Source organism: Monodelphis domestica, chromosome 2 (genome assembly GCF_027887165.1).
Source record: "Monodelphis domestica isolate mMonDom1 chromosome 2, mMonDom1.pri, whole genome shotgun sequence".
NCBI classification, from domain to species: Eukaryota; Metazoa; Chordata; class Mammalia; order Didelphimorphia; family Didelphidae; genus Monodelphis; species Monodelphis domestica.
Window position 1 is genome coordinate 511,542,084 of NC_077228.1, and position 18,250 is coordinate 511,560,333.

General features: G+C 44.1%; 1 protein-coding gene across 4 annotated transcripts in view; it reads right to left on the reverse strand.

Moving 5' to 3' along the window:
• Nucleotides 1-18,250, reverse strand: part of SMG6 (SMG6 nonsense mediated mRNA decay factor) — a 183,596-nt gene that overhangs the window by 109,582 nt on the left and 55,764 nt on the right. The window lies entirely within an intron of this gene.

Consider the following 18,250-nt stretch of genomic DNA (forward strand, 5'->3'; position numbering starts at 1 on the left):
AAGTGCTCCTAAGGAACTTCAAACCCTCTGCACCTCCCCAGCTTTTTTCCTGAACTCTGTTGGCATATTTCGGTTGTTTACTTTCTGGACATTCCTGTCTCCATCCCTCCACACATGCCTCAGGCTGCCAAGCTTCTTCACTTTGGCGGCACAACACTTCTATCTGTCCCTTTCTTTCCATTCACAACCACCTGGCTATTGCAGTGGTCTCCATAATGGTCTCACTCTGCCAAGTCTCTTTCCTCTCCATACAGCTAACAGTGTCATCTGTAAAGCATAGGCATCACTCCTCCCACTCAACCCACTCCAGGGGCTCCCTATTGCCTCCAGGATCCAATTCAAACTCATTCTCTTTGCATTTAAAGCCTTGGCAATCCAGCTCAGATGCAGCTTTCCAGACTTAGTATACAAGGTGTCCCAAAAGTCTTAATGCAATTTAAGCTTTCTATGGATCAAAACTACACTAAAACTTTCTCTAGACTTGAATAAGAAAATTATATGGGATCTTAAATTCTTTTTTTTACTTGTATGAAACAATGTAAAGAATGCTCACCCTTTATCATTCTACTATCAATAAGGACAGTTTCTTTAAAAGACATTTTAAAATTTATAATTTAAACATTTTTTAAAGGAAAAACAGGCTAAAGGCAGGTTGTAAAGATCTCTAAATGTCAAAAGAATGTGTACTTAAACCTAGTAGCATTAAGGAGCCAACGATGCTTCACAAAAGTGTCAATGGTGAGGCCTCACCTAGAAAAGTTAGGTGGCACCATAGTGCACAGAACACTGGGCCTGGAGTCAGAAAGACCTGAATTCCAATCTGACCCCAGACACTTACTAGCTGTGTAACCCTCTGCAAATCATGTAACCCAGTTTGCTTCAGCTTTCTCATTAGGAAAATGAGCTGAAGAAGGAAATGTCAAACAACTCCAGTATCTTTGCCAAGGAAACCAAAAGAGAAAATAAAGAATCAGACTGCTGAAAATGACTTAACAACAAATGTAAAAAGTTGATGTTGGATCTGTTGTGAAAAGAAATGCACACTAATACATTGTGGTTGGAACTGTCAATCGGTGCAACTGCTATGGAAATCCATATGGACTGACACTTAAAACATTACTGAAATGTCTATCCCAGATGAGATAGACCCTAAAGAGGGCAAAAGAGTCCTCTATACACCAAAATATGCACAGTAGCTCTTTATGTGAAAAAGGACTTATGGCCAAGTAGATACCATCAATTTGGGATTGATTAATGAAGCTTTGACCCATCAAGAATCTATCAGAATATCAATGGGCTATAAGAAATGAGCAATGTGAAAAATTCAGAAAAATCTGAGTTTTATAATGTCTCATTTTAATTTTGGTTTTAAGTTTTGTTTTAAACCTTCACCTTCTGTCTTAGAATCAATACTGTGTAGTGGTTCCAAGGCAGAAGAGAGGTAAGGGCTAGGCAATAGGGGTGAAGTGACTTGCCCAGGGTCACACAGCTGGGAAGTGTTTGAGGCCAGATTTGAACCCAGGATCTCCCATCTTTGGGCCTGACTCTCCATCTACTGAGCCACCCAATTGCTCTTTGGTTTTTAGTTTGATTAAGGCCTTTGTTTTTTTTTACCTTGCAGTTTCTTGATAGACCATCTCCTTCTACTGAAGTCAAAGTGACCCACAGAACGGCAGCAGCTTGCCACACACTCAATCTCCCGGTCCCCAGGAATGCAATTAGTTGGAGTATTTTGACTTTTAGGATTATCATCAGTGAGTGTGGACCACTGTTCACTGGATTCTGTTTACTTCACTCTTCTATCAGGTCAACATGAGTCTTCCCATGTTTTTCAATTCCTCAAATTGTTTCTTCATCATGCAATTGTATTATATTTTATTCAAGTTGGTGAATGCTATTCAGTCAAAATAAATCACAACGGCAAAATAGCCCTTCCATTCCCCTGCCTTTGTTTACCTCATGTCCCATCCTAGAGTGGCCTAGTGTCCTAAAGATCACAATCTTAAATGGACCTTAGGGACTATCTATATCTAGTCCAACCACCTCATTTCACAGATAAGAAAACTGAGACCCAAAGAGAGAAGGTGACTTGTCCAAGATGCCATGAATAGTGCTGTCATACAGTTGACCTCAATTCCTCTGACTCCAAATTCATTGTTCTTTTCCATTGGATGCCTCTTCCTGATTCTTCTTCACTTATCTAAAACGTGTGCTCTTCACTTATCTAAAACGTGCTCTTCTTTCAGAGTCCAGCACAAGTCTCACCTCCCCAAAGCCTTCTCTGATCACCCCCCTTCAGGAATCGGAATTTCTGGAATGATTATTTATAGACAATACATGTATTTGATCTGTCAAGTCACTAAGTGCCCAGCATGCATTATGCTGAGTGCTAGGAATGTAAAGAAAGGAGCTCCCAATCTCATGAGGTAGCCAATATAAAAGCTACTACACATCCAAACAAGATTCACAGGATGAATTAGAGATAATCAACAGGGAAAAGGCACTAGAATTGTGGGAGACTGGAAAACCAGGAAACCAAAGAGGCAGGTCTGAGGCAGAAAAGGATTCCAGGCATGAGGGAGACAGTGAAAATAGTTAGGATACCAGAGTATTTTGAGGGTAGTGAGGCATTAGAAGACTGGAAAGGTAGGAAGCAGCTATCTTATGAGGGCTTTGAATGCTGAATAAAGGATTTCCTATTTAATCCTGGCAGTAACAGAGAGCCACTGGAGTTTTCTGAAGCCACTCTGACAGCTGAGGAGAGGAAAGTCTACAGTGGGGAGAAACTGGAGGCAGGGAGGTCCACCAGGAGGCTGCTGCAATAGTTCAAGCATGAGGTGGTAAGACTTGGCACCAGTATGGTGGCAGTGACAGAGAAGGAAAGAGGGTATAGGAATGAGACTGCAAAGATGAAATCAACAGACCTTGGGAACAGAAGGGATATGGTGGGGAGAGAGTCAAGAATGACTGTCACCTAGGCTGCAAGCCTATACCTTTGGCCTCTGTACACATTTCTTGTTTGCTATTGACCCTTTCAAGGATATAGCCTATCTTTCAAATGTTTCATGAAGAGAAGTAGACTCTACAAGTTTTTGCCTCTCCAGCTCCTACCACACAGGAAGCAACTCAATAAATGCTTGCTGATAATCAGTTATGAGCAGTGCCCAGAATGGTGCTGGGAACACAATATCTCTTCTGATACTTAGCCGATTCTGGTGGCTGGTGGTACCCAGAGAGCCTGCAGATTGTTTTTACACCCTGAGAAAAGCTGAAATGGTGCTATCACACAAACCAAAATCAACACACAGTTCAGTGGCTCCCGTAATTTGGAAGAAATCTACCAGTAAACAGCATACTACTGTCCTTCTGGATCAAATAGAAACACCAAACAAATTCCCAGATCATTAAATAGACCTAATTCCAATACATTTTTCCATCAGGCCACAAAGCAAGCTTGGTAGTTTTTATAAGCAATAAGGTCACACTGATACTGCCCATTCTTAATGAAAGCAGTCACATTGCTAGGAATAGAATCCTTCTTGCCAGAGCATCCCAAGATAAGTCACAAACTGAATGGAACAGTCATCTTTTGGCTCCATCCCTTTGAAAGAACAAGAAGAAATTTACCTGCCTCTCCATGTATCTAATACAATGAATCGTGATGACTCATGGTAAGTCCTTTTTTTCCCCTTAGGTATAGCTGGGTTATTCCGAGAGCTTCTATTATAATTCCTCCTGTCCCATCTGTAAAGAAAGGCCAAGGTAGATGGTATCACAGGCTCTCCAAGAGCCAGTGTTGCTAAATTTTCTACAGCAATTAAAAAGTCTGTTGCAGTTACAAAATCAAGCACAGGTTTCAATTCTGACCATCATCTTTGAGCCTCCGTTACTATACAGGCGAATAAAATATTTTTTCATAAATTTAACGCCAGCATGTCTGCATTTGGAAACTTTGAAAATACATGTTGTACGGTTTACTGCCCTGGAAAAGGTGCCAACAGAGTTTCAAAGGAAGGGAAGTGTCTAACTGTTTCCTTTCAAATGCATTTTCCAATGGGATCCATTCAAGGAAAAGGCTGGAACTAACTAAAACATTATTAAAAAACTGTTATGAAAAGAGACAGAGAGATGGAAAAAGACTGAACAAAAAGGGGGCCAATACCCAGCACAGAGTAAGACAGACAAACAGAGAGAAAGAGGATGTAAGCAGAAAGCCAGGCTGGGTTGAAGGCTGAAGGCTGGACAAGATGGCGCTTCATCTGGCAGTTGTCATTCGTGGTTTCATTCTGTTGCCGATCAATTGATCAGGATTGTAGAGCTGCTGGGCCAGTGGCACAAGGCAAACCACGGAGTTGGCTGCAAGCTTAGCTCTTGCGAACTGCTGACCTTAAGTTTTCAAACCAAAGCTATTCTTTGGGAAATAGTTATACCAGGTTCCAGCTCAGGCAGCCATGCAAAAACAAAGACTATTAACCTGGAATAACACTCTGGTTAGTTCTACCAAGCACCAATTCACTGCAGGGATCAATTGGGACTATTAACCTGAACTCATACCTTCTCCAACTACTACTCCAGATGCTGACTCAACCAACAGCAGTAACCAGGGATGGAAACTGGAAGAAGAAGGGGTAGGGAGGCAGGTGGTTCCAGGTCCTTCTGCTCTGCTTTAAACTGTTCTCTCCTCCAGCAGATATGACACTGTGCTGTGCAGGCCGATGTTGCATGGAGTTGCCCATGCAACACTTCAGGGTAATCTATGTTTATGGTGATCGGGGCAGTTTGCTTGCTAGACAACAGAATTACCAACTTGTAAGTGCTATTTCCAGTACATGGGTATTTTCACATACACTACTAGAACTTTCCACCACCCTAGCTCTGCTTAGAGAGCTGATATCATTAGAAAGATGCACCCTTAATGGTTGAACACATTGTGGTATATGTTGGTGATGGAATACTATTGTGCTAAAAGGAATAATAAAGTGGAGGAGTTCCATGGAGACTGGAACAACCTCCAGGAAGTGATGCAGAGCGAGAGGAGCAGAACCAGGAGAACCTTATACACAGAGACTGATACACTGTAGTACAATAGAAGGTGATGGACTTCTCCATTAGGGGCGGTGTAATGTCCCTGAACAATCTGCAGAGATCTAGAAGAAAAACACTATTCATAAGCAGAGGACAAACTGTGGGAGTGGAAACACCGAGGAAAAGCAACTGCCTGACTACAGCAGTTGAGGGGACATGACAGAGAAGAGACTCTAAACGAACACTCTAATGCAAATACTAGCAACATGACAATGGGTTCGAATCAAGAACACATGCGATACCCAGTGGAATCACGCGTCGGCTATGGAGGGGGAAGGGGGGAAGAAAAGAAAATGATCTTTGTCTTCAATGAATAATGCTTGGAAATGATCAAATAAAAAATTATTTAAAAAAAAAGAAAAGAAAGATGCACCCTTTCCTGGCAAGAACCAAAGCACATCAAGGCCTGGCCAACATACCTTCCTTTTTGGAATCTAGGTGAAAGTGGATAGAGCGCCAGGTCTGAAGTAAAGAAGACTCATATTCCCAAGTTCAAATCCAATCCCAGACACTAGCTACATGACCCTGGGCAAGTCACTTCACCCTGTTTACCTCAGTTTCCTCACTGTCAAATGAGATGGAGAAGGAAATGGAAAACAATTCCAGGATTTTTGCCAAGAAAACCCCAAATGGGATCACAAAGAGTTAGACATGACTGAACAACAACAAAAGTTTTTTTTTTTTTTTTTAGGGGAGCTAGGTGGCACAATGAACAGTGCTGGGCCTTTAGTCAGGAAGATTCATCTTCCTGAGTTCAAATCTGGCATCGGACACTTACTAGCTATGTGACTCTGGACAAAACACTTAAACCTCTTTGCCTGTTTCCTCATCTGTAAAATGAGCTAGAGGAGGAAATGGAAAGCCACTCTAGTGTCTGTGCCAAGAAAATCCCAGAACAGGTCACAAAGAGTCAAACAAGACTGAAAAACAACTAAATGACAACAACCAAAAAAAAAAATCAAATAAAGTCACAGGAAAAAAACAAACAAACAATTGAACAAGAGCTGGAGCCCCAATTCAGGCTTCTGGAGAACTGTTGTGGAAAGAAGTAATCAGGTCTCTCCAGCAGCAAAGGGGCTGATCCCTGGACAGGCAGAGCTGATTGCTAGAGCTTCCCAACAGCCATGTGGAGGGCATACAGATCCTGGTGAGAGTGTGTTGAGTTCCAGGCCATCATTCTTGAGGGCGTAAGAACCAGGGCTGGAGCACACATGTTGAGGGATGAGGGGAAAAAATAAACAGAGAGACAAAAGAATGAAGATGCACTGCCAATTTCAATTGTGCAGCTTTTATTTTTAAATGCTTATCGAGCTGAGAGAGAGCAGAGTTCTTGGAAAACAAGGTTTCCTTTCTTCCCATGCCAGCGTAGAGCACCCTCAAGGACGGGCACCGCACAGGCTATAACAACAATGAGGAATGAGGTCCTGTGTCCGCCCACAAGAGTAGCCAGCCGCTGGTCCCACGCTGCTCTGATTTCGGCCCAGCCAAGGCCCAGAAATAACAGCCCCACTGCCTCTGGTAAAAACTGTTCTTTTTAAAAATTTTATTAATCTCCAAACTGGCTGTGTTAGAATTATAGCCAATTACCCACCAACACTCTTCGCTAATAAAATAAATTTTTACAAGACCTAATTACTGCTTTCGCTGAACTACCCTGCTTGGGGCTTAGATACAGGAAGCTGAGGGCTCAGTGTAGGGGCAGAGATGGCTCTAGAGCACCCTCCAGGGAAAGGTCCAGAAACAAAACCCAAGGGCAAGGCTGAGAAGTGGGTGGTTTTTGCCTAAATAAAGGACAAAGGGCACTGACACTGTCCCTGAGCTCACCAATGGCACCTGGTTAGACCAAGCAGTACCATGATCATCCCTGACCGCATGGAACTTGGGAGGCTTATTAATGAGTTACTTGGGCCTTTGCTGCCCACACCCTGGCCTAGCAAAAAAAGGAAACTGCTTGTTGTCCAAGACAGATGGATCCTGCCTGGCCTCTCAGCAGAAAGCCTCAAGACTCCAAGGAAACAAACAGCCCCCTTCTCTCCCTCTGCTGAAAGGGGGGGGGGGGAGTGGGGGTGGCGGCGGGCGGGGGAGAAATAGCAAAGAGTTGCGCAAGAGAGGAGCATCAATAACGTGAGGCAGACAGCAGGGTCCTCTGGGCTGTGCCCTTCACCTCATCCCAGAATGTTGACTGCAGAGCTGGGGATGTTACTCACTGCTCTGGGCGTCCCCTTTCTTGGGGTGGTGCTGCTTATCGCCCTGGGCACTCACTGACAGTCAACCCTGGCCTGCTCCTTTAAAAGGGAAGCATCACTAAAGGAAGGCCACAGATCAAAAACCACAAGCAAATAGAAAGCTCAGTCATCACTAGCAGCTTCTCTCTCAGCAAATCCCAGGTTTTGATTCCCTGCGGCACAAAAAAAATCACCAGCTCCAAAGGATTTTCCTTATAGAGAAACCTGATAAGAAAGCCATGTGCTGTAGGAGGTAAGCTAACTCTGTGGTCAGCCAGACACTTCCCGCAGAGAGGGCCCTGGAGCCTGGCACTCCCCAGAGGTGAGGAAGAGGGCCGAGGAGCAGTGGTTGCTATCTGCACGCCACATGTCTAACCCTAACTAAAGAGCTGGGGAACGCCCATAGCAGCAAAAACATGGCAGCGGATGCCGTGGTACCAAAGCCCCAGCCCCGTGGGCCTCTGTAGCCTCTCAATTCCAAGCTGCCAGCCAGGGAGCTAACACTAGCTTTGAATAAAATGCAGTTCTGGTAGAGTAATTAATTTTTTTCTTAACTAGGATTACATTAATTTTCAAGGACTAATGGAGGCCAGCTGTGAGGGGAAAAACGGCTGCCGATGCACAAAGGCGCTTGTACAACATTATAAACACACACACACACACACACACACACACACACACACACGGACCTATAAAAAGGATCCACTACAACAGGATATTTTTAGTCTCTACAGTATATATGGCACTAAAAATACAGCCTGCGCCGGCTGATACAACACGGCAGAACTATTCTCTCTCTGTCCCTTCAGGAACGCTTTAAAACATTTATTTTTGTTTCCTTTTGCAATGGTCAGAATGGAGAGAGAAAATAGCAACTCATTGATAAGAGGAAACGAGAGAGACATGAAAAATTGAAAACTACCTAAAAACTCATGGAGAGGTTTATTTTATTAGTTCTTAATAAATATCTTGCAGATTTCCTCAGGAAATACACCAGATCACATGTAAAATAGTTTGATACTGATGTCAACTGCGTCAACATATGAAGTCTATTAGGGTGAAGCCGCAGCAGGGTGATCGGCGTGCTGAAAAACTCCCCAGTGCTGGGGGGGGACGGGGGGAATCTCACGGCCTTCCAAATTCTTCGAGAGGTAAAAAAGTCAGCCAAGACGCAGAGAGAGAGAGAAAGAGAGAAAAAAAGATCCCACATCCTGCTTTGGGCTGCCAGCAATGTGAAGTGCCCAGAGATTAATTCTCTGTCTGGCCTGGAAATGTGACTTTAGAGCCCGGGGAGGGGGCGCGGAGGAGAGAGGAAAGAGCAGGGCAGGCTTGAGGGGCTGGCAGCGGGCCACCAGCCCCCTCCCAGGCCATGTTTCAATGCAGACAGAAGTAAACCCCAACAGACAGCCGCTCCACAGCCTGCCAGGGCCTCGCACCAGCTGCAGTGCGTCTCCTGCTCCCCTCTGCGTAGCCCCCACTGCAGATGTTCCCTACGGCATCACTTCCGCTTTGCTCTCTTTTAAAGAAATAGCATACACATGTGGAGGCAGTCCCCCCCCTTTCCCAACAGGACCCTCTTTGCCTTCAGGGGCCCCCAGTGGGGTCACAGCTCCTACATTCTGTGCCACGGTGGTCATGTGAGTCGCCCCAGGTTTCCCTGGAAGGAAGCTTCCATACCAAGGATATTAGTTAACAAAAAGGAGTGTCTATAAAAATTTGGCTTTCTATTTTCTTCAGAGAGAAACCCCAAAAGTTTGGAACTAAGAATTCACACAGGAAGTGTCCAAGGAAAAATTATGTTGGAGATTTCAAATAACTTCTAAAAAGCATTTTGATATAGAACTAGTATTTCAAGAGAATTCTACAGACTTTAACCATAATGTAACCTTAGTTATTGCTAATAGTTTTAGCATTTTTAATTTGGAAAAAATTTCCACCCCATGAAAATGTTTACCAGGCTGAAAAACTAGATGATATTGCTAAGGGAAAAAAGCAAAAGGAACCCTAAAAATATATTACTAGAACTGGGGGACATGTTTCCACTTTTATTAATATTCTTAATTTTCAACTTCTTTTTGTCTTAGACTCATTCCTCAAACTCTGGTCAGTTTGAAGGGATCAAAAAATATGTATATCTACTGAAACTAACTCTGTGCCCAAGTTCTGTTGAAAGCTTTACAATAAAGTATAAACCATAACCCCATTGACAGAGCACTGACAGTCTAGTTGACATTGCATTTTCCAGACTAACTGAATGCTTTAGCTGGCCTCTACTGCCGCTGAACTAGCAGACAAGTAGTTTTCTTGGGAATGGGTTGGGAAAGTAAACTCCCTACACAAGAATTATGAAATAAAGAACTTCTTCAGCCAAAGAGAGCACCCTGCTGAAAAGTGAGCTCAGAGGATGGAATAGGCACCTTAGAAAGAGAGAGAGCAATCCAATCCTTATGGTAAAAAAAATAAGATGAAGTAAGCATTTATCTGCCTAAGAAGGAAGATTCTGCCCCGAGATAATTTTCAATGGATTAGAGAAGTTACAATCTGACTCTTCATGCTGGGTTCCATTCCCTCCTTATACCTTGGCTAGCTGTACTCTAGGTCATTACTCTGGGCAGCCTGGGAAGGCCAGATACAACTATGCTGTATACGTAACTGAAACGCTGCCAAGGCCACACCCTCCAGATGTACCCTTGGCAGCACATTCTTACTTGGAAAAGGAGGACACTGCTACCTCCCAGAGCCCAAGACTAGGCACAATATTAGAGAGTCCTGGAGGACTTCCTCCTAAGTAGCTCTTATCTCTTCCTCGACAATCAACCAAGTAGATCAAAGCCAAGGCTCTTGCCTCAAAGAATGTATCGGTTAACTAGGGACATCCAATGATGACCCCAGCTTGACAGCTTTCCTGGACAGGACAGACAAAATCTTTTATTCACATAACAAATTCGTGTTAATATGCCACGCTTGTATTAGCCTGAAATTGGAGTTTCATTCTGGACTAAGATGAACACCTTCACCCTGACCAACAATGACTTATTTCAACCTCTCTCAGGCACTGTTAGAGGTAAAGGAAAGATCCCCATCACCAAAGTCAAGTACAAAAGCACATCTATATGGAGGCATTCTATACTGTAGCATGACTATAAAGATACCCAGAGTGTGTCCTACACTCATCACCAGCAGCCAGAAAACAAGCCATGATGAATTTTGAAGTTTTTTCAAAGAATGTGATAATGACAAGCTACCTTAACACAGAAACAAAGGAGGACAGAGAGCAGAGAGAGACTATTTTGAGGCCTGCACTGAAAACAAAAGAAATTTAGAGAACAGGAGAGATGAATAATTCTCATTATCTCAAGCAACTAACTCAAAAATGAGGAGTTGAAGAAGAGTCGACAATCAGCATTGGTAGAGTTTCTTCACTGAATCCCCAACACCAAAGAAATAACAGTTCAGGAACTCCATTTGCCATGTCACCCCCCAAAAGTTCAAATGGTTTACCACAGAACTATTATGAAAAACTTTCAGGTATTTCTTTTTTGCATAATAAGGCAACAAAGCTAATTGAATTCCATTATTGTAACTAAATAATACCATGATGCAAATATATTTAAATTTAATTTTTAACAAATTAATTTTAACACTATCCATTTTAAAAGCTAGATTTTAGAACAAGAAAAAGTAGAAATATTACTAGAGCGATTTTAAACATAATGTTCCCAAGGGACATATAACTGAGGGCTGCCCCTAATTTTTCCCTTCATCATTTGTTATCCAAACTTCTCCAAAGGCACAAGGGCAACATTTGTTCTAGAATCCATCTATCTAGAGGTGTTCTGATTCTCCCCACAGTGTATAGAAGGAATTCAGGAGAATTTGGCTAACTATATAAAGAAAGATTTCTCTTCCAACACGGAACCTTGGGTATTATAAACCTTGCTGAACTGGTTATAAATTGGATTCTCAGGGCTATATAGCCTGGATTAGAAATGATATCTTAAAACACAGTGATTATCAAACATTTCCCTCCCATTCACTGCCCTAAAATGAGGTTTGGGCATCACTTTTTCTCTGGAAGGAGCTAGCTGCAGAGAGACTATACAAAATGGGCAAGATGATGTCACAGATGTGCCTCCCAGAAGCACCACTGGGTTTGGCACATCACCATTCCACAATGATGTAACCTGCCCTGGTGACACCAGCTGGAGTCTTAAGTCCTGAGCATGCACTGTAGACTTCTTCCTCCCCTATGCCTGCTGATCCCTGCTTCAGAAGCCAAAGTGTGAACAGCACGTGTCTGGATTTCAGAAACCTGTCCAGCAGTTCGAAATTCCCTGTAGCATGTCAAATGCGGCATCTGTTGCTGGCACTTAGGGTGAGGGATAATCACATGGGCATTTTCTGGCTACAAGTAATGAGACCAGAGTATGAAACTACGAAAGTAACTGCATTTACAGTAAATAAATCCCAGCTATGTGACAATCTGACTTCTAAACAGGAAACTGAGGAAGATAAACAAATCAAAAGGCACTCTAAACATTGTTAACATCAGGAACAAGAGCACAGAGCAGCCTCCTAATGGAAGCACATTTTATTAGCCAAAGGTAACTTACCTGCTTTCTTAGAGCCACACCCCAAACAAGGAAAGGTTCTTCTTCAAATTCCTAACAGTTTCTTTTCTTTCTTTGGGCCACCAATGGGCTCCTACTACCTTCCACTCTACTCCCTTCCTTATTCAATTAATTGTTCTTATCAAGCACTTGGCACCACTCTGGGAAATCCAGAAAAAAGAAAATCAATGATCACTCTGCAAACTCACAAAACTAAGGAGGAATCAGAACTCTTTTCCCATCACCAAGTCAAGAGCAGTACAAGCCGAGTCTTGCTTCTACCTGTACAAACCTTGAAGCCATGGATTCACCCAAAGTGGGTCCTTCTGCTAGCTTCTCACATATGGTTCCAACCAGATTATCAAGAATCAAGACTACGTCCACATCAATCTCTCTATTTCCTTTCTTCTCCAGGCCCCAAAACTCAAGACTCAGAAATGAGTCAGCCTAATAACCAATAGTTAAAAAGATTTAGAAATTCAAATCCCTTCTGTTTCCAGTGAATTTGCAGTTCAACCCAGTAAACAAGACTTTGTCAGAGACAAATTACATCATCATAGTACATACACAGACATATGTATAGCTGAGGTGTAAATTAATGAACCCAAGGACACGTTTCTGTCTTTCAGTACAGATAGAAAGGAGGCTTTGAAACTCTGAAGGCTTTGAAACTTTCAGCAACTATCAATTTTCCATGTTCAAAGTGCAACTTTGAATGTATTAGTGAACATGGGAAAACATATTCTCTAGACAAAGAGTTAAGACACTTGAAGGAGCATGTGGTGGGTGTACTGAGGGGTACATGGGTAGGTGAGGGTAGAAAATGCTTTCTAATTAATCTTGGAATTTTCCTAGGATAATGATTTCATATATTTACAGTCTGAAGTGGGAGCATTTCCCATTATTATTTCTGTCCCCACAAGAAGAGATCTACTTCTCTTTGTCAAAAGCCTAATCTGAACTTTGCCCTCTCTGCATCAAGGACTCTCCTAGTCCCAAAAAGAATTCAGAAAAGAACACAGAGAAGATGGGGCAGAGGGCAAAGAACCCTAATGCTATTTTTACTCCCCAGAAACTGATGTATTACCTACAGGCAAAGGAACATCCTAGGCCAGAAAACCCTGCTGAGAAACAGCAGGAAAATCAGAGATCAGTTCCCTTATCTACATCAACCAGGGAGAAATGAGGAGGCATTGAAGAAACTGCACTATTTAAGGGCAGTTGTGTACACTGCCACTGCCTCAGGGTGCTGAGGGTCAGAAATCACTCTCTTCAACTAATATGACAACAGGTTGAATTTCGCTGGGTAAACAGAATCTCTCCTTTTTTTGGCTGGGCACAATGACTGCTCTTCTTCACCTTCCCACCTCCTCAAACAAATTCTTTCATTCCTACTACAGTAAAGACCTCTGGAACTTTAAGCCCTGGGGGGATCAAGAGAGATCCCCAGAGAGACTTACCTTTTCACAGTCAGCTGAGACAGCCATGGTGATATTCATTCCTTGGACAGCCTATTAAGCACTATGGTTTACCCTTAGGATACAGGACAAAGCTTAAAGACTTTTGGTCTGCCTTTAAAAGCCTAGTGAATATTACACCGCTCTCTAAACCCATTTGTCACACGAACTTCCTACATCAGGCTGGCTTCTTCGTCAACAAAAAAAGGGCAGCCAGTACTACAGCCACAGAGGGAGCTGGCAGAACAGACTATTTGGTGGATTTTAGTTGGGGATCCTTGTAGAGATAAGGGAGCAAAAGACTGCTCCTGGCGCAGACAGGTATCGGGGGAAGGGGGCACATGAGTGTAACCCTCACCCTAGGCATACCTCTGTGAAAGACATTTCCTGTACAAGTGGTTTGATACACTCAGGATTAGGATCCTCATACATTATGTTGTAGGAAGAGACTTAAAATGCTCTTGGCTTTAATAGCAAAGCAAGAGTGTTTCCTCTGGGTTCTCTAAGAGGACAATAACTAAAGTCTGGTGTCTTTTTACTGTATTTAACTTTATTTTGCTCTCTCATATCTTTGACTCCACTCTAAGCAACCAACCACTGTCTCTAGATTGAGAACTTTTCATCTCATATGGGCAACCAGGGTTCTCCCCAACATTGAAGAAACACATGTAGCATTTCCCTTCTCCCCCCTGCCAAGATAGAGTTTCTAACAGACTTTGGATAAGTCAAACTGGGGAAGTGTCAAAAGGGGTCCATGTGTAACCCTGGCTCTTTCTGGGTCCCAATCCCAAAATGCTGCAGCAAAGAGCACTGCCATAGCAGTCACCTCTTGGATGCCCACTGCTGCCCCCGAGGACCTTTGGGGAAGGACTGACATTCAGAGCTGCTCTAGTTGTTAGCTGGTGGGGAAGGAGGAAGACAAGGGGAGGGGGCCAGAACTCAGAGAAGGGAAGTTATTCTGGTGGTGGCCTATGAATAACATCCAGTGATTTATAGGAAGTATAATCCAATAATACAGTAAAATAAAACAGTGTGCGCCTGAGATGGTTTTGATTCCAGGAATTATAAAACAAATTATTTTTTTTAAGGCGAAAGAAAAAATACCCCAGCAAGGCCAGATTGGAGTAAATTGGGCACAGATGGAAATGCAGGGGGGTTTCAGAGATGCCCTCCCACAAATGCTGCTTCAATTACTTCCCTTCAAGAAACCAGAGCTTTATTTCCTTAAATTACAGAATTTTTTAAAAAATTAAAATTCTTAGAGAGCTTGTGGTTCAGATCAACAGCTCCAACTCCAACCTCACATTAGCCAATCAGATGGCTACTGAAGTGTTAAATGTGACTATGTGGGGAAGGATGGGTTTCTTCCCTCTGTTCTGCCTCAAGCTCTGAGGTCTCCAATCATGACATCACTTTGAAAACCATCTTCCCCATGAAGCCACCACTGACTACTGCATAGCCCAGAACACCAGTCACAGTAAGGAGCATCTTCCTTTGCCAGAATTTGTGTTGCCTTACTTCTCTTTGAGTGCTGGCCCCCTCCCCTGCACCCTCCAGCCCAGTCCTGGGTCTCTTACAGCCCCTCCCTGCCACCTTTCGTGCAGAATATCAAGATTCTGCTTCCATAATGACCCAACCCAATATGGGATTTTCAGTTGAATCCACAAGAAAATGGGAAGGAAATCTATAAATCAACATACCAAAACCCAGAAATGATCAGTTCACTGAAGGAAGAAAATTGTGATTTCTAAAGATATTCCAGCCAAGGCTTGAAAATCCACCTGGCTAAATAAAGACCAAAGCCCAGTACAGGCTGCCTCCCCGAGGAGGCCAGGTTCTGGATAAAACCATGCGTTGGGGAGAAGGGCCATCTGCCTTCTCATCCTCTACTTTCTCCAGTCTTTGCCCCTACTTAGAGCGGAACCTCCCCTGATGCTGACCTGTTTTTTTTTCCTTTTTTTAAACTCCTATCTTTTGTCTTAGAATTAATACTAAGTATCGGCAACTGGGGTTAAGTCACTTGACCCAGATCACATAGCTAGGAAGTGTCTGAGGCCACATTTGAACCCAGGTCCTCCGACCTCTAGGCCTGGCTCTCTATTCACTGTGTCTATTCTAACAGGGAGGAAAGCATCTGGTGAACTTACACTAAGATGTTAATGATTTAATGGGTTTTCCCTCCTGAAATAATATGAATTTCAAAAAAGTTGATAGTGGGGATGAAGGAAATTCTTAAGAAAAAAATGAATGCCTAAAGGTAGAATTTCAGGCATCAATTAATAGATTATCTCTACATGGGAACTTCTCCTTAACCCTTCTACAAAATCAAAATGATTTTCAGCAGTTATCTATACTTTCCTATCAATAAAACTAAGACTCTGAATGGACCTCAGGAAACTTTCAGGTCCACAAAAAGTTTCTCATTTCTGCAGTGAACATCTTCCTTTTTCAGAGCTGAGAATGGAATTCTCCCTTCCCCAAGGAGACTAGGAGCCAATACACATAAACATTCATGCAGAAGGACAACCCAAAAAGGAACAGAAAGAAAACGGATGGCACAGATGTTCTGCAGCTTGGAACGGAGGCCAAATAAACATGGATCACGAACACCTGGGAGACAACCATTGCCATCATGTGCACTTCCTGGCTTCACAGACACACGGCTGGCCATGTCACCGCTATGACAGCACTGTGACAGACTGGGCAGTGGGGATGTCTTGAGAAGGGTGCTTGCTGATTGGATATGAGGACCAGCACTGAAGGGTGATTTATCACTTCCTTACTCATAAAAATGTGATTCAGACTGCTGCTGATTAATGAAGGAGTTCAGCCTTCTTCTTTCCCCAAATCCCCTCCTCTCCACACCCACCACACAGATGCTACTCAACCACAACACCCCCTCTCTTGCCACTGTCCGTGCAAGTACAACCCAGGGGCTCAGAGAAGATGACTCATGGGCTGGGAAATGGAAAAGCGCATCTTCCCACCGACTGACCCTGCCGAGTCCTCCTCTCAGCCCTCTCCTGATGGTAGCCCACACAGCAAGGCCTGGACCTGCCTCAGAGGCACACTGGGGAGTTGGCATCCACATGCCTCCCTCTGTGAACAGGCTGTTTCTACCCTGCAGCCTTTGCTGGGTTTTCCCTAATAACCCAGGTTGCCTCTGTCCACACTCCCCTTTGCTACAGTTGGCTAAAGGGGTGGCATTCCCATCAGGATAGGAAGCTGCCAAACTTGGTCCCTCTATTTGCTTCCAGACAGGGGGCCATTGCCACGGCTAAAGAGTCTGACCCTGAGTGGAAGAGCCACCTCTCTGGTGCTCTCACTGCCTGACCACTCCCCACTTTTGATTCCTTACAATTTAAGAGTGTAAGGAGGAATCCCCGGTCCAGAGGATTCTTTCTCTCATAGGTGAGAACGTGGTTTACTTTATGCCTATATTTGTAAAGACCTCAAGTCCCCTGTCCTGGAGACCAACTAACAGACTCTAGCAGAGGCAATATGCCTAGGAAGGTGACTAAACACTGACTACCATGGAATGGAAGGATAAAAGACAAGAAGGTGAACCTCGGGGATAGCGGCTCCTCAGTCTCCTGAATCTGACAGCTTTGCCACCTTGAAACAAAATAAGCCAGTATGAAGGATCGATTTTCACAGTCCACCCCGCCCCCCCATTCCCAGTCCCTTTCCTCCTCAGACTCTCCAAGGCAATACTTTGCAAACTTCATTTCCTCTTTCCTGGAAACCACTATAACCTTCCAGCCCTCCATGTTTCCTCAGCACTGCTTAAAACAAACAGTCAACTCAGGAATAATTAGCCAGGTTCAAGAAGTCACCAAAACCAATGGTTCCAGCCTTCTGCTGGGAATTCTAAGTGCTCTAGCAGGCAGCAATAAGTCGGGGAAATCACCCCAAGGACTCGCTATGATAGAAAACCCAGGCAGCCGGGCTGAAGCCATCGCCGAGCCTGCCCCAGGGGGATGCCAGTTTCAGTGGAAAGTATGGCATATGCACTGATCAGAGAAGAAATGCCCCCAGCACAGACATATGGAGACAGAGGCCCCTGAGAACAAACAGGAACAGAAAGGACTCCTGCAGGGAGGGAGAAAGCACTAAGAGCCTCCATGACAGCGCCCCGTCCAGAAACACCAAATCTGCTGGACACCTCGATGCCTATGGGGCAAGCCTTACTTCCAGGAGTCAATCACCTCTGCCACCCACGGCCCAAACACACACTGAGCTCCTAGGCAGCTGGGACCCCATTTCCTTTAGAGGCCCACAAGGTAACAACCATCTACACTATATAGTTACACTTAAATCAAGCACACCATCTGCACCTATGTGCGGGGGGATGAAGGGGGGACCCTCTGGAAATGTGCTCTGGTGATGACAGTGCTCAAGAGCGTAAGTGATCCCGCCTGCCAGGGCTGGGCTCAGGGGGGCCTCTGCAGCATCCTCCAGTAGTCTACAGGCTTATACTCCAGGCCTGATGGCTTTTTACCTTCCAGTTTGGAATCGCCAACGCTCATCAATCGTATGTCCCAACCCACTGGCGGATTCCCACAGGGGCTATCCCATAGGGAGCTGGACTTTTCCATACTGAACAAACAAGGTACACGAGGCCAGAAAACAGCTAGCCCTAATCACTGCCAAGTACATGGTCTCTACAATGAAGCATCTCAGCAATGGCCTCTCCCAGGGGAGGGGTTCTGGGACTAAAGCCGACAAGAGTCCTCATTGCTGCCTTCAGCAAAGCCAGATGTGCAACAGCATTTGGGGTTTGCAAAGGCTCTGTGCCCATGGCTGCTTCCACTCATCCCACCCAAGGAAGTCCTGGAAAATCTTAAGCAAAGTGGTGTATAACAAAAGGCGG